Source organism: Aythya ferina, assembly GCF_964211825.1.
Source record: "Aythya ferina genome assembly, chromosome: 34".
Taxonomy (NCBI): domain Eukaryota; kingdom Metazoa; phylum Chordata; class Aves; order Anseriformes; family Anatidae; genus Aythya; species Aythya ferina.
This window is the reverse complement of record NC_140331.1, coordinates 461,703-477,799: the sequence shown is the minus strand read 5'-3', so window position 1 is coordinate 477,799 and position 16,097 is coordinate 461,703. Positions and strand designations below refer to the sequence as shown.

Sequence of the window (16,097 nt, the reverse complement as noted above, 5' to 3'; positions counted from 1 at the left end):
CATCGAGTCCAACCTCTGACCTAACGCTAACAGTCCCCACTAAACCATATCCCTAAGCTCTACATCTAAACATCTTTTGAAGACTTCAGGGATGGTGACTCCACCACTTCCCTGGGCAGCCTGTTCCAGTGCCTCACAACCCTTTCAGTAAAGAAGTTCTTCCTAACATCTAACCTAAAACTCCCCTGGCTCAACTTAAGCCCATTCCCCCTCGTCCTGTCACCAGGCACGTGGGAGAACAGGCCAACCCCCACCTCGCTACAGCCTCCCTTGAGGTACCTATAAAGAGCGATAAGGTCGCCCCTGAGCCTCCTCTTCTCCAGGCTGAACAAGCCCAGCTCCCTCAGCCGCTCCTCGTAGGCCTTGTTCTCCAGGCCCCTCACCAGCTTCCTCGCCCTTCTCTGCACTCGCTCAAGCACCTCGATGTCCTTCTTGTAGCGAGGGGCCCAAAACTGAACACAGTTCTCGAGGTGCGGCCTCACCAGAGCTGAGTACAGGGGGACGATCACCTCCCTAGCCCTGCTGGTCACACTGTTTCTGATACAAGCCAGGATGCCGTTGGCCTTCTTGGCCACCTGAGCACACTGCTGGCTCATATTCAGCCGACTATCCACCATCACTCCCAGGTCCTTCTCTGCCTGGCAGCTCTCCAACCGTTCCTCTCCCAGCCTGTAGCTCTGCTTGGGGTTATTGCGCCCCAGGTGCAGGACCCGGCACTTGGCCTTGTGGAACTTCATGCAGTTGACCTCAGCCCATCGGTGCAGCCTATCCAGATCCTCCTGCAGAGCTTTCCTACCCTCAAGCAGATCGACACACGCACCTAACTTGGTGTCATCGAGGGTGCACTCGATGCCCTCGTCCAGATCATCGATGAAGATATTAAAGAGGACTGGCCCCAGCACCGAGCCCTGTGGGACGCCACTAGTGCAAATTACGCACTGATTCTGCTCACAGATACTCAGCTCCACCACCATCACACAGAAACATAAGTACCCACGAGGAATGTGCAGCATCTGCTCCATTTCTCTTTGTTTTCTTCACATTAACACACCTTTAATTAGAATCTTGGTCTTTCCGAGCGTCTTCACGTTCCATGTGCACATGCTGACGGGTGGCTTGGTTGGGCTGCCATTAGGCAGTGACTGGCTGTGTGTTGGCTGCTGGTGGAGTTTAAAGTGGGCATTCAATAGTGCTTGAGGCTCTATGGAGCTGGAAATATGTTGAGTTTGGGGAATCTCTTCTCCTTGCCCAGAGCTTCGGAGGGAAACCACAGTGCCTTCCTGAAACACCCTGTGCGTCTCCAAGCGGAGCTTTCTCTGCAGGACCTTGCTGGGCGCGAACTGGTGCGACCGCAGCACCAAGAGTTGGAGCCCCAGGAGCCTCCTCCGCCTTGAAGCTCCCCTGAGGAACAGACGGAAACGGAGCAAAGTGCACGCAGGAGAAGCCTGGGCTGGTGCCACGTAGTTAATTCAGTAAGTTACTTCACTCAGTGCCACGGAGTTAATTCTCTCCCCTCGTCGTAGCTTTGCTCTCGTGGTGTTCATTAGCTGGACTTCAAGAGAATTCTGTGGAGGGACGAGGCAGAGGCGGGCGTTCTGCGCTGGACTGATCCCCGTGGTGTCTTTGGTGCCGAGAGGAGGCTGCACGGAGAAGTGAGAAGCGGCTCTGAGTGTTACTGAAGGCTTAATGAGGCCCAGCCCTGGGAGCGAGTCCCGGTGGCCTCGTTAGTGCAGGTAATTGCCAGCTGTGAGCACAGGCAGGTGAAGCGCAGGGGGCTCCTGTGCTGGCGGAAGCCTTGCTGGGTTTTACAGAGCAATCCTGTGCCTTGGGGGTGAGATCCCGGCCTGCGCTCGAGGCCCCTTGCACCACAGCTGACCAGTTTCAGAGCGGTGCTGCCCTTTCAGGGCTCTTCCTTCCTCTGCGTGGCACAGAATCGCCCGAGGCTGGAAGGGAGCTCTGAAGATCGCCCAGTCCAGACAAGGAGACTCCACAGCCCCTCTGGGCAGCCTGTCCCAGTGCTCTGCCACCCTCCCAGTGCAGAAGTGCCCCCTCACATTGAGCCAGAACCTCCTGGGCTTCACTTGGTGCCCATTGCCCCTCGTCCTGTGGCTGGGCACAGCTGAAAAGAAACCTGCTCCATTGCCATTAGAGCCTGGTGGTCAGCCCCAAATGCATCCCTGGGTCTCCAGCAGGTCCCAAGGTGCTGTAGGAGAGCGCTTTGCTCCTGGAAAAGCTGCTTGTGCCTGTGTTTGTTACCAGCCTTCAAAGAACAGCTGGTACTGTTTCAAAGAACAGTCTTCAGGCACTGCAGGTAAAAAGGGGAGATTGTTTTGTTCCAGAAAGCCGAGGCGAGGAGATGGAGGGGGTCTTCAGGTAGGTGCCCATGGCCGTGCTGCTGAACAGGGAGAGCACGGCCAGGTGAGGGAGGCACGTGGAGAAGGCTTTGTGCCGGCCCTGCTCGGAGGGGATCCTCAGCACGGCCCCGAAGATCTGCATGTAGGACAGCAGGATGAAAACAAAGCACCCGAAGGCAAGAGAGACCCCGAGCACAAGAAGCCCGACCTCCCTGAGGTAGGAGTTGGAGCAAGAGAGCTCGAGGATCTGGGGGATCTGGCAGAAGAACTGGTCCAGGACGTTGCCCTGGCAGAGAGGGAGTGAAAACGTCCCAGTGCCTCGCCACCCCCCGAGGGAAGAATTTCCTCCTCACCTCTGATCTAAATTGTGGTGTGATTCGTAGCCCTCTCTACCAAGTGACCCAGCAGAACAATTCCAAGCAGGAACCCGAGCAACGAGAAGCCTTTGAGCGAATTAAGCAGGACACCGTTCACGCAGTAGCCCTTGGGCTACTTCAGGTTTTTCCTCATCAGCCCCGAGGGAAGTGGCAGAGTTGAGGGCACAAATCTTTTCCTCGCCTATTTCCAGGCTGCTGCCAGCCCACAGCACTGCTCTGCTCGGGGGTCGCTCACGCCACACGCGCCAGCGGCTTTCTTAATGCTCCCCCTGAGACCTACTGTCATCATTTTGCCTCAACTCCCCCCAAATCCTCATCCCAGTGGCAGAAGGCTCTCTTAAGCACCTCTTGGGGCAGGGGAGGACGAGGAGCAGCAGGTGGAGGAGCTCTGTTTCTTCCCCCCTCAGTTCTCCTGGAAAAGCTCTTCCTCTGTGCTGGCTTCTCCCCTTCTGCCGTGGCAGTGCCCCCTCCTGCCTCGTCCTGGTGCTTCCCTGCTCTGAGAGATGGAGCAAGGATGTTCTCATCTTGACACCCTCTCAGCCCTCCCTCCCTCCTCTTCTCACTGCTGGCCACTTTGGGAGAGCAGAGCGGGAGCAATTTGCTCAGACACCAAGCAATGGGAGAGAAGAAAGGACCTGGGAATCACAGAGAGGAAAGAACTGACTAATTAGACAAGCAGTCACTTTCTCCCAGGAAAGAAAGCAAAACGCTGCAGAGATCAAGGTCAGCAGCAGGAGAGGGGGCGTATTCTGCCCACCACCTACTCCTTGCTACCTGACACCGAAGACGAAATAGGCTCTTTCCTCTAGGAAATAGGAAAGGGGTGTTTAGAGCTCGGGTAGATACAGGGGCCAAAAGATTGACTATTCAGAATACACCAAGGGGACTCAAAAAGGGGCAAAAGCAAATGTCTGTGGTAGGGGCAGAAGGGAAGTCCTTCCCTGTGTCAGTATTATAAAACGTTGATGTGGAATCTGAGACCTGTGTGGGTCTTAATGATCTCTTGCTTGTTCCAGAAGCAGAATATAACCTATTGGGGAGGGATTTGATTATCAAAATGGCTTAAAGCTTATAGGGGAGAATGGGAAAATCTGGTTATTTACATTAACAGAAGAAGATGAGGGTGATATAGATCCCCGAGTATGGTATAAGGAAGGGGAATTGGGAAAGTTGGAAGTGGAACCCCTAATGGTAGAAGTAACAGAACTCCAGAAACCTGTAAAACAGTATCCCATGCCATTAGAAGGAAGGAAGGGATTAAAACCAGTCATAGTTCGGCTATTCCAAGGAGGGACTTTAGAACCATGTACGTTCCCCCATAATACGCCTATATTACCCGTAAAGAAAGCTGATGGGACATGCCGATAGGTCCAAGATCTAAGAGCTGTAAATCAAAGAACAGTGACTAAATTCTCGGTAGTGGCAAATCCTTATGCACTATTAAATTATTTGGCCCCACAACATATTTGGAGTAGTGTAACAGACCTGAAGGATGCTTTTGGGGCATGTCCATTAGAAGAAAATCTAGGGATTATTTTGCTTCTGAATGGGAGGACCCAGAAAGACGAAGGAGACAGCAGTTACGATGGACAGTACTACCACAGGGGTTTACCGAGTCTCCTAAGCTGTTTGAACAAACTTTGGAAAAGTTATTACAATCTTTGGAAAAGGAGGAAGAAAAGCGGATCCCACCGGATGGCCAAGATACGCCTAAGAGTCAAGCAAAGGAGCTGCTATTTTGGATGCACTTGCAAATCCTTTGGGGAATTCAAGCATGGAGCGATCCGTTTTTAAAATTTTAGGGGTGCGTTGGGATATATGAGATTGCTCGGCAAATTACTCAAGGGTGTCTAACATGTCCGAAAATAAATCAGAAAAGTGTGAGGCAAGAACCTACTGGGGGACGGAGGATCACATACAGGCCATTCGCAAGAGTACAGGTTGATTTCACCGAGCTACCAAAAAGAGGAGGATATAAATATTTGTTGGTGATAGTGGATCAACTAACCCACTGGATAGTGGCCTACCCTGTGGCGAGGGCAACTGCCGCTATGGTAGCTAAAATTCTGTTGGAAAATATAACACCACGTTTTGGGTTGGTAGGGAGTTTTGACTCTGACCAGGGGACACGTTTCACATCTAAGGTGTTACGGGACTTAACCACAGCCCTAGGCATTAAATGGGAATACCATACTCCATGGCATCCACAAAGCTCATGACGAGTTGAGAGAACGAATCAAACGATTAAACAACAATTGGCTAAATTAATGATGGCAACCCAACTGTCTCGGATGTTTGCCATTGGCATTATTGAACATAAGGACTATGCCCCATAGTGAAACAGATATCTCACCTTACGAGATGTCATATGGAATGCCGTATTCCCAAGGAATGCCATTGGACTATTCTTTGATAGAGAATTATGAAAGTCAGAAATACGTGATCATGACAGAGAAACAACTACAACAATGAAGGGAAAAGGGAAATTTTCTGGCAACGAGGCTCTGCATGAATTAAGGGTACCAGACCAAGAGGACAAGCCTGAAGGGAGGAAAGGGAGAAGACAAGACCGGGGCAGGACCCTCCACTGCGGTGTGTATGGTCTACCGAGAGAGGCAACCCCTATGGGTATTGACTGCCGAGTGAGAGGGCCTCGACCGGACTTCTCCCGCACTAAAGCCCGGTTGTCCTGAGAAAATAACATAAGAACCTTTTTTTAAAAACCCATGTACAATTGTGCTTAGTTTTCCAGGAGCTGGATCACCCCAAAAAGCTGAACAGTAACACAAGCCCAAATGAACCCTGAAAGCAGGCCCAAGCCCTTGATTGAAGGCGTTTCCAAGACCCTCAGCATTGCAAAGGATAAGAAATGCTATACTACTGGTATTGTTTTTACAGGGGCAGTTGAGCCATGGGCAAGACTGGAGGAATAACTCTTTCATTCTGGGGGAGGAAGTGGCCAAGACCTTTAACCTTAGTAACTGCTGGGTTTGTGGAGGACTGGGGGGGAACTGAAAGCTGGCCCTGGGTAGCTGGCCCGGTCGAACCCAAGTAGTGGGTTAATAATTTGAGTGAAGTTCATAATGGGACACAATTTTGGAAAGAGGAAGGAGGCCCATGGCAATTGCACTCGTCAGATCGGCGTAGATACTGTTTAAACAGAACAGGAACGTTAGCGGTAGGAAAAAGCATTTGTAATTGGACTCTGTCTCCCGGATATGATTGTACTGGTCCTGAATGTGGACCTCTAAACTGTACAGCACGTAGTGCGAAATGGAACGCCACACATGTCCAGCTGAGAAAGGGCACTTGGCTGAAATGCTCATACAGGGAATTTTTGGGATCTGGCTGTGAAACCGTGGCAAGAGCACAAGCAGGGGGCCAATTTGACGCTCAGATCTTGAGCCGTCAGCGTGATAACACCACTAAGGAACAGCATGTGGTAAGGGTCTACCCCTGGAGATGGCAGGATGAGAATGGGAGGTGAGTTTTCTTTAAACATTTCTGGTCAGCTCGTAATATGACAGGCCGCCAAGGAAAACTTGATTGTAATTGTAAGCGGGAATCCAATGCGGGAGCTTGGAGGTGTGCATATACGAGTACAAATGGGGCAGACATTGTAACAGGACCACTTGGTAACGAGAACACTGTATTTTCACGCTCCAATAAATAAAGAAGGATGGGATGGTCCTTTTCCAAATGGGACGTGGGCTCTAAAGGGTCATTATTGGGTGTGTGGCAAACATGCCTACAAGAGGCTACCCGAAAACTGGTTGGCAATACGCTATGTGGGGTACATGCGGGTGCGAGACCCTCCGATTAACGGCGCGGGGAAGCAAGTGATCGACTCAATATGAGTGGTAATACAAGCGTCAACTTTATTGCGCAGATAGCCGTATATTTATACACACAACTATAATTATGCCTACTGGTCACTAGCCTAGTGGCTAAGCCTAAAAGTGTTGCAAACAATATTGTTTCTCCTACTTGCGGTTACAGCGCATAAGCTACTCCCTTGTTTTCCCAGGCCTCACATCCCCGTTTCTCTCTCTCTCAAGGACAGACTGCTCCTTGCATATTTGCACAAGAATGCTTCTCATCCGGCCCACTCCATGGCTATAAACTGCATTTTCTTTGCCTTGCTTGTACAATTCCTCTAGGGACCCGTGCCCTTGCTCTTTGAGCCAGTCTTCAACAATTCCCCCTTTTTCTTTTTTGTCATCTTTGTTACCGCCTTCATAATACAATGATAAGCTATCTTGACAACAATGATTATCTGCAGTATAATAAGCAGCAATGTCAAACCCTCCTTAATAAGGGATAGAAGCCAAAGGGAAAGGTCACCAAACAAGGATTTCAACCAGGTATCAAATGGGTTAACATTCATTCACATGTTCTTTTAGCCAATCCAACCTTTTATGGATCGACTCACTATGATCTGACAAATTAAAACAGCACATTCCTTCAAAGTCCTCACAACCGTGTCCTTGGGCCAGCAGCAAGAAATCAATGGCTGCCCGATACAGTAACACTGAGTGTCATAGACTGTCCATATCATCCATCATTTGAGAGAGGATGTCGGTAGTTGCGTTGAACTGTTTCACTGTCCAGCACGCCAACTTTTCTATCTGTGTCAGTGACCACGTGGCTGCTAGTCCTGGTATGAAGAAGGAGGCAAATATTCGTGTGGTTGCTGATCATAATTCAACATCATCTTTACAGTCAGGTGTTAGACCATGAGTGTCTCTTTTCACTTACTGGACCATGAGTGTCTCTTTTCACTTACTGGACGTCGTCTTGGAGATACTCAACCAGTCCTGGTGGCGACATGCAAATAATCCCGATCGACCAAGGTAGCAGGGACCTCTGTACGCATTCGCCGGTATCCCCTGCCATGCTCGGTCTCCACAAATTGTCATCCATTCCATGAAGGCTCACACAACGGCCGATAGTTCCAATGTTTGTAGAGTATCTCCCAATGTGGCTGGTTGTAGTTGTTGTGATCTGGCGGCGTCTGACTGTGGGTGGGCTGCATCGCAGGCGGGGCAGGTGTTGGGGTCGTGGGTGGCAACGCCATCTCATAGTGGGCCGGTAGAGCGGGGTTGGAGTACTGCACGGGCTGCCCTCATGCTCTCTAGGCATAACCCCGGCCCTAACTGTACCTGCATATCCGCCAATGCAAACCTCCCAACCCCCATTAATTGCTCGGTAGTTACGTATTTTAAAGGATCTCCCGTTGGTCGGGGTGTGTGAGCACTGATATCACATACACGTTGCCAGTGAGCCTGCCATAGCAGCTGACCAGATTGTGTCATAATCATTCTTACAATAGTTTTGATGTCCTCGGGACATAAAATACTGCTGCCCCAAATGTAATTAAGCAGCTGCTTGGTCGGCTCACTGTGCAACCCACTCTCATTTACTGTGGCTCTCAGCTGGGATAGTAGTTTCCAATCAAGCGGGGTGTGAGCTCCCTGCAGCCCTGCAGCCCCTTGTCCATAGGTTACTGGGAAAGCCTGATCAGCAAGCAGGGCTCAGCAATTCAAAGTCCTGAGCGTCTGCCACCTCTCTGGCTATCGCCTGGCAATTAACCCTTTCTATCTCCTGTGGGGGGGGGGGCTTTGGCAGTGGCTTAATGGGAGCCTTACGGCTCTCCCTGGGTGTATCCTCTTTGGGTTTTAAAATGAGTCGCCCCACCACCTCCTCCTCGCTGTCGGAGACCCCGTTTTCTGCTCCTGAGACTTGTATCCCAGTTTCGACCGTGGTCGGAGGGGGTGGCGCCGTAGGCCATGTCTCCTGATCTGCGTCCGGGCTTTTACTAGGAGAGGGGGGTGGTGACGCCCCGGCGACGGGTGCCGTGGCTTAACAGTTATCGGTCTCCCAGACGGTGGTATAGGCGAGTAATCGCCCCCCGCCGAGAACAGTCCCTCTGATTCTTAGGGCTGACCTCCTAATTGCTGGGTAGCCACAGCAGCAACTTGCTGTTCTAACTTGTATCTTTTCAAACTATTAACAGTTTCCCGCCACTGTTTCATTCGTTTTTCAACCATTTTCTCATCATCTACATGTATAGCTAAATTCCACAAGCAGTCCCCATATGCTCTCCATTCTTCCACATCAAAGTATGATTCAGGGTTACAAAAAAACCCCTTTGCTACCCCAAAGGCTATAAGCCCTGTAATATGCTTAACTCCTTCTACCCCTCACTTTTCTAAAAAGCATTGCAGTAAGTTGAGGGCTACCTCCTTATCCATAGTGCTGGCCTTTTTTCCGCGTCTATCCACTCCGTGTCTGTCTGTGATTTGTGCAGTTTTGTACAGGCATATAAGACCCTGGTTCTTTTTATAGTCACAAATACAAGGAAATCATTGAGGAAGATTATATGATGATCTGAACAGAGTCAAACGATCTAGTTATGCTTCCTTAGCTGGGGGTAGTGCCCAAAAATGGGGAGAGAATGAATGGCTTCCTGAATCATACAGCATTATGGACCAGCTACCTGGAACCCAAATGAGGTAGTATGGGGGGCTCGAGAACCTATTGATAATTGGAATCAAATAATTAGGTTGCAAGCTGTCCTCCAAATTGTAACCAATCAAACAGCGACGTCTTTGGATCATTTGGCTGACCAAGCCACCCAGATGAGGAATGCCATCTTTCAACACAGAAGGGTTTTAGACTATTTACTAGCAGAAGAAGGGGGAGCGTGTGGAAAACTGAACGATTCTAATTGTTGTTTACAAATTGATGATAATGGAAAAGTGGGTAAGGCGGATAACAAAGGAAATTAGGAAATTAGCCCACATCCCAGTACAAACTTGGAAGGGTACGGATTGGGATTTGTTTTCATGGCTGCCCGGTGGACCACAGGTTAAAAGGATGTCATTTTCATTTTTCTGTGGTGTAATGATGTTATTGTTTATACCTTGTATGATGCCTTGCTTTACGTTATTGATATGCCGAATAATAAATAGTACCCAATTTGTGATGACTTCGGTAGAGAAGAAAGGTGATGTGTCAAGAATGATGCTTAAGAAACGGACCCCCCAAGAACCGACCGAGGAAATCCAGTTGTTACTGGCAAAAGTTGAAGAGACACAAATTGAGAAGATTAATAAGCAGATGAGGGATTGTAAGGAATGTCCCAGCAATTCATGTCAATAGAGGGCTTGAAGGGTAAACCTCGGGTCTCTGACATCCGGGGATAAGAGAACAAAGGGGTTTCAGAATAACTGCTCTCTATTGTGATTATTGCATGGGACGCTGCGCAAGTCTCTGACATGCGGCCAAGATGGACAAAGGAGAAGGACAAGGAGAAAGCCTGGGAGGAAAACTATGAGCCTTCAGCACGAGAGACCCCCAGAGGGAGCACCGGAGACTGATACGCATGCGCCAGAGGGAGGGTCCAGATTCCAGGAACTAATTCAAATAACCCTGCCTTTTCTAGAAGTAGTGATGAATATGTATTAGCCTAGCAGCATAAAAACCAGCCGCCTGATGTAACGTGTGTGTGTGTGTTGGAGGAGCCCAGACTCCCCGCGCACCCTGTGCTGTTGCTTGCCTTTTATTAACCCCATAAATAAAGCTTATAAAGCTAGATTGACTCGGAATTTCTAACAACTTGGTGACCCTGACGTGATCCTCTTGGGTCCCAAGGCTGTGAACGGCTAAGGGAGGTGCCCCCAGCCTTGTTTCATTGTGACCCTTTGCCGGGAGCAGTCCGGAGCCCAGCAGGATTACAAACATAAGAGGCAAGGAAAGAACAAAGAGCTCTCCCCTCTTCTGGTTTAAACCCGTAACTCTGCGCACGAAGACCCCAACAAAGTTTTATCGTTGCGTGAGTATGCCCTTTGGTTGGGGGGGTTCGGTTGTGTGACTGTGTGTAAGGGGGTGACTGAGACGGAACTCAGTTCCGAAGCGAGTGCGGAGGTCTTCTAACCGCGGTTCTGATATCCTGCGAGGGACTCGGCCGGGGAAGGACCGAAGCGATCGTTCTAGGTATTCGTGGGTGGGATAACACTCCCAAGACCCCTTTAGCTACTGGCCCAGCCAGGACTTCGGAAGGTGTTTTTTTCTATAACAAGAAGTGCCAGGAATGGGTCAGGGACAAAGGGGAGGCTCGAGGAGGGGCCTCAGGTTTAAAAAGGAGGAAAATTACCAGACATTCAGAAGCACTAAACCTAAGGATTAGGCGAGAACGATTCAATTTTATATGGTTAATCTGATCTAAATTGTGGTGTGATTCGTAGCCCTCTCTACCAAGTGACCCAGCAGAACAATTCCAAGCAGGAACCCGAGCAACGAGAAGCCTTTGAGCGAATTAAGCAGGACACTGTTCACACAGTAGCCCTTGGGCTACTTCAGGTAGGACAAAAGGTATAAAAAAGTCTAAAGTCTGCTTTATAGCAGAGGCAGGGCAAATGGCCCCACCTGGAGCCTCTGGCAGAAAGCTCCAGGGGAGATTTGAGGTCAACCCCAAGGATTTGGGAGTCTGGGATGAAGAGCATCTGAAACCAACCCCCCAAACAAGAGATACTGGCAGCGTATGGAGGGGAGCGAGCTGCTTCGGGAGTGCTTGGTGCTGCAGCACGGCTCCTCCTGGCACCCCGGCTGCCGGTGTGGAAGTGCATTTTTTCTCCACGTTGCTCTGAGGGCAGCTTCCCAGCTCTTGTCCCAGCAAGGGGAGGTTCCTGGCCATGGAGGCCGTGGAGACGGTCCCTCAGCTGGAAACATCGTTGTGTTTTCCTCCATTGTCTTGCCGTCCGCTGTCAGATGGATTTCTGTGAAGGGAGTGAGACTGAGCAAAAACTGCTACAGGTTTCTGGGGCTCTTTGCCCACACGCGGACCCCGTGGATGGCTTCAGGTCCCGCCGTTTCCCTCCTTCTGCTCACCCCATCCCCAGACCCGGCCAGCAGCAGGGTTCAGCTCTGCCAGGCCCACACACAAAGCCCCTCTCTTCCCACCCGGCCTGGAAACCAGCACCCAGCTGCAAACGCACACTCTCCTCTCGGGCCAAGAGCAGCCTCCTGCTTCGTTAGGCCTTCTAAATGCTGCCAAATAACGTGGCCTGCTGTGTCTCTGTGGCAACAGAAGGGAGCTTGAGGGACTTGAGGCTAGCCATGGAGGAGCCCAAGGTTCTGCTTGGATCGAGCCAAGCCCCGGCTCAAAACTGAGATCTCGTTGGAGAGGCCCTGCTATCCCCAGAACTACTTGCCTCCAAGGCTTGAGCCCCCAAAGGAACAGGGATGTGGATCACGCACCTGTTTTGCCACCTCTGACGGTGTTCTTGCAGCTCCGGGCAATCAAAGCTCGGGTCACCTTGGACTGGGCAGCGGCGTTGGGAGCCTGGGTTTGAGCTCTGGCAACTGATGATGCTCAGAGCTGGCCCCCTGGTCCATCGGTGTTCCAGAAATAGACGTGTCGCTGGGCTCCCTGAGCGGTCTGGCTCTTATAGGATAAGGGCACAGCTCCACGGTCAAAGGTTTGAACTTCGGAATTTTGTACTTCCTGGGCGGACTTGTTCTACTACCTGTAGGCATTCGCGGAGAGGGCCCGAATTGGAGCTTTGGTTGTTGCTGAAGCTCAAAGCTGGCCCCCTGGTCGGTCTGTGTCCCAGAAGTAGAGGGGTCGCTGGGCTCCTTCGGCAGGCTGGCTTTCTTACCTACAGGCGACGGTGTAGAGTGCCTGGGTTTGAGCTTTGGCATTTCCAGTTGTGAAGACCTGGCCCCTGCTCCGTCTGTGTCCCAGTAGTAGCGGTGCTCGGGCTGGCTCTAATACCTACAGGCCACGCCGTAGGAAGCCTGGGTACGAGCTTTGGCAGTTGATGCTCAGAACTTGCCCCCTGCCGTGTCACTGTCCCAGAAGTAGAGGGCTTGGAATTGGATGCTTCCATCTTCAGGCGGTCTGGAAGCACGGACCAGAACCTCCCAGCCCGTAACTTTGGCAGTCTTTGGGAGCTGGAGCTCCCTCGCTGGAATCTGCCGCTGTCGTCGCTGGGCTCCTGAAGCAGGCTGCCCTCCGAGCTCGGCAGGGACAGCTTGGACACGATGGGTGTTTCTAGCGGGCCTGGGGCTTTCTGAGATTCGGGGCGCTTCACTCGCTCTGTTACTGGAGGGGCTTCCAGGATGGATAGCTTCCTGACTTGAGGAGGGCTTTTTGGCCCTTTGCTGCTTTTTGGCCCTTGCTCTTCTGCTGTTTTGCAGATTTTCGAGCCTTTGCCTGGCCCCGGTCTTGCGCCTGCTCTTTGGGTGCTGTTTCGGGCTCTTGTTTCGATTTCCTCCTGGGCTCTGTTTTGGGCGCAGTTTTTTCCTGCAGCTGGTTGCGCAAAAGCTCCTTTTTGGCAGGAGGCAGCTTGGGCATCAGCGGCAGCCTGCCGAAAGGACAGAGCCAAAAGAATTCCTCCACCTGCACGACAGGAAGGGTGGCAGTTCAGGCCGTTTCTCTGGAATCGGGAAGGAGAGATGTCAGAAGAACATTTCCATGACTCTGCTGTAGCTGGGACACGCCGGGTGCTGAGGCCTCCTCCTGCGCTGTCCCAGGGGCCGCTGTGCTCCCCTCCCATCCTCCATCTCTCCCAGCAGTCTAACGTGGTCCACCTGGTGCGAGCAGCTTGCTCCTTGCTGGCATCAGCCACCTGGGAGCTCCTCCTGCCCGAACGTCTCGGTACCGCTGGCGCAGGACCCATCGCGCAGCCTCTTGTCGATGGCCATGTCGCGGTGACATCGTGGTGACACGGGCAGTGCTGGCTGCTGCCCGCGGTGATGGCGGCACCAACAGGCTGCTGCCTGCCCAGGCACCTCTGTGCTGGGGGGAGGACATCAAAGAGTTGTAGGAATCGGAGGAGTCGCGGAATCGAGTCCTGAAATTGGAGAAATTGGAATCATAGGAATAGAACCATGGAATGGTAGAAATGGCAGAACAGGAGAAATCCCAGAATCCTAGAATTAGAGACATCAGAGCAGCCTCAGAAGTGGAATCGTAGGTGGAGGGAGATTGGTGGGACCTGAGGGGGGGAGGGCGTGGAGCCATGGGGGACACTGGGACATATGGGACTGGGGGGACATTTGGACACGGAGGGGACGTGGGTTGGGGGGAAATGGGGACACAGGGGGGACATGGGGGGGATGTGGGGCTGGGGTGGGACATGGGATTTGGGGATGCCTAGACATGGTAGGGACAGCGGGGGCTCGAGGGGACATGGAGGGGACGTATGGGAGTGGGGCGACATGGGGGGACATTGGGACATATGGGACTGGGGGAACGTGGGGTGTTTTGGTGGAGGGAGGTCTGCAGGAGGTCTTTGGGTTGTTTGGGGAGGCTTGTGGGGGGGCTTGAGAGGTTTGGGGGCTCCTGGTGGATTGTGGGGGGGAGCTGAGGGGGCCCTGGCAGGTTTCTGGAGGGAGTTTCGGGGTGTGTGGGAGTCTGGGGGGTGTTTAGGGGTGCCTGGGGGGGTTGAAGGCAGCCCCGTGGAGCAGGTGCTGGCCCTCTACTGGGGCACCACGGGCTGGGGGCCTGCCGGGGTGTGGGGGGGGGTATGGGGAGGCGTGGGAGATGGGGGACATGCAGGGCACGTGGGGATAGGGGGGACGGGGGGACTTGGGGGGCAAGGGGACATGGGGGAATGTGGGGACGTGGGGGGGACGTGGGGATTTGGGGGGACATGGGTGGGACAGGGACACGGGAGCGTGGGTGGGGGAATGGGGACATGGGGGGAGGTGGGGACATGAGGGGACATGTGGGGACTGGGGGTACACGCGGGGACATGGGGGACATTATGGGGACATGGGATGGGGGGCATGGAGGGAACGTGGAGGGGACATGGGGACACATGGGACTGGGGGGGCACAGGAGGACATTGGGGGTCCGTGGGGCCATATGGCATGGGGAGGCCATAAGGGAACGTATGGGGCCACGGGGAGGGTCTGTGGGGTAGGGGGGGTTCTATGGGGTGGTGAGCACCTGGGGGGGCTTCTATGGGGTGGGGGCACCCAGAGGGGATCTATGGGGTGGGGGGTGCACGGCCCCTCTATCGTGGTTCCGCTCGAGTGGGCAGCCGAGCTCCACCACAGCCGCTCTCTCCCTTCCCCTCCTCAAAGAGGAATGGGGAGAAAATATGATGAAAAGGGCTCAAAGTGGAGATAAGGACAAGGAGATCACGCAGTAATTCTTGTAACGGGCAAAACAGACTCGGTAGAAGGAGATAGGAAGAGTTATTGCTTATTACTAACAAGCTAGAGAAGTGAAAAACTGATTAAGGAGGCATTGGGGAGGCAAGGACAATCCCCAGACAAGGACTGTGTATTTCCAAACAAGACACTGGAACTCACGAGAAGGAAGCAGCAGGCGGACAGAGAAACAAATGGAAGGACTATAAAGCTCGAAACTGGACATTGCAATTCATGAGAAAGAGCCAACAAACGGAAGAATTAGCAACAGCCAGCTCTTGCAATTCAGAAACGTGCCAACTCAGCACAACCCTGACCAAAGGTGAAAAGTACACTGTGAGGAAGACTCGGCGTCTTCCTCCCAAAGACCCCTGCCCACAAGGCTTGGGAGGCTCGACGCAGGCGCAAGGTGCCAAAAGGCTAATTAGCATGAGAAGCCAGGGCAGGCGGGGATAGGGAATGAATACGTAGAGGCGCTTGTAGAATATTGATAGATTGATTGTAGAAATTCAAGACTGCTTTCCGCTTTGGGTATGCACGATAGCTGGAGAGATCCCCCGTGCATCCAGCGCTGCAATAAAGAATATACCACTTCAAGGAATTTCGGCTTCCATCTTTGAATCAAGCTGGCACCCCAGATGGGACAACCTCTCTGCCGGACCGCAGGACCCGCTGGGAACAGGACTCCCTAGGGTACCCCCGGGATTTCCCAGAGGGACTCCTCGACTCACTGGATCACTGCGGAGGCAGACAAGGACCCCATCAGTGTAAGTGAGTATACTCTTTATTCTGGTTTGGTTGTCTGGTAGACCGGTCATCTGGAACTGTCTGTAGGTCGGAAGGAGATCTTCCGCAAGGCAGTGTTTGGAATATACTTTGTGGTTAGCACTGTAAGTATATGTTGGGGGACCGTAAGGGAGGAGCTCACTTTCAGGTCCATCTGGAATTGTGTTGCCTATTTCGGTTTTCTGACTCATGGAGTGTGGTATTTAACTCTGGTTATTGTTACTGTGATTTTGGCAATATTCTTGGTGATAATAGTAGGTTCGTGGCGTTGTTATAAGAAAGGTATCGTTACAGTGTCACATATTTCGGTTTTCTGACTTATCGCATGTGGAATTTGACTCTGATTATTGTTATTGTGATTTTGGCGATATTCCTGGTAATAGGAGTAGTTTCATGACATCGCTATTGAAAGATA

The 16,097-nt window shown here is 52.1% G+C and overlaps 2 long non-coding RNA genes across 2 annotated transcripts in view; one reads left to right on the top strand and one right to left on the bottom strand.

Annotated features, from left to right (window-relative positions):
- Positions 1–16,097, top strand: part of LOC311425847 — a 73,586-nt gene that overhangs the window by 13,730 nt on the left and 43,759 nt on the right. The window lies entirely within an intron of this gene.
- The window catches only part of LOC311425853, a 58,430-nt gene continuing 55,649 nt past the window's right edge, over positions 13,317–16,097 (bottom strand). The window contains exon 3 of the long non-coding RNA XR_014686459.1: positions 13,317–13,669. This is a non-coding gene — a long non-coding RNA (uncharacterized lncRNA). The remainder of the gene's footprint in view (positions 13,670–16,097) is intronic.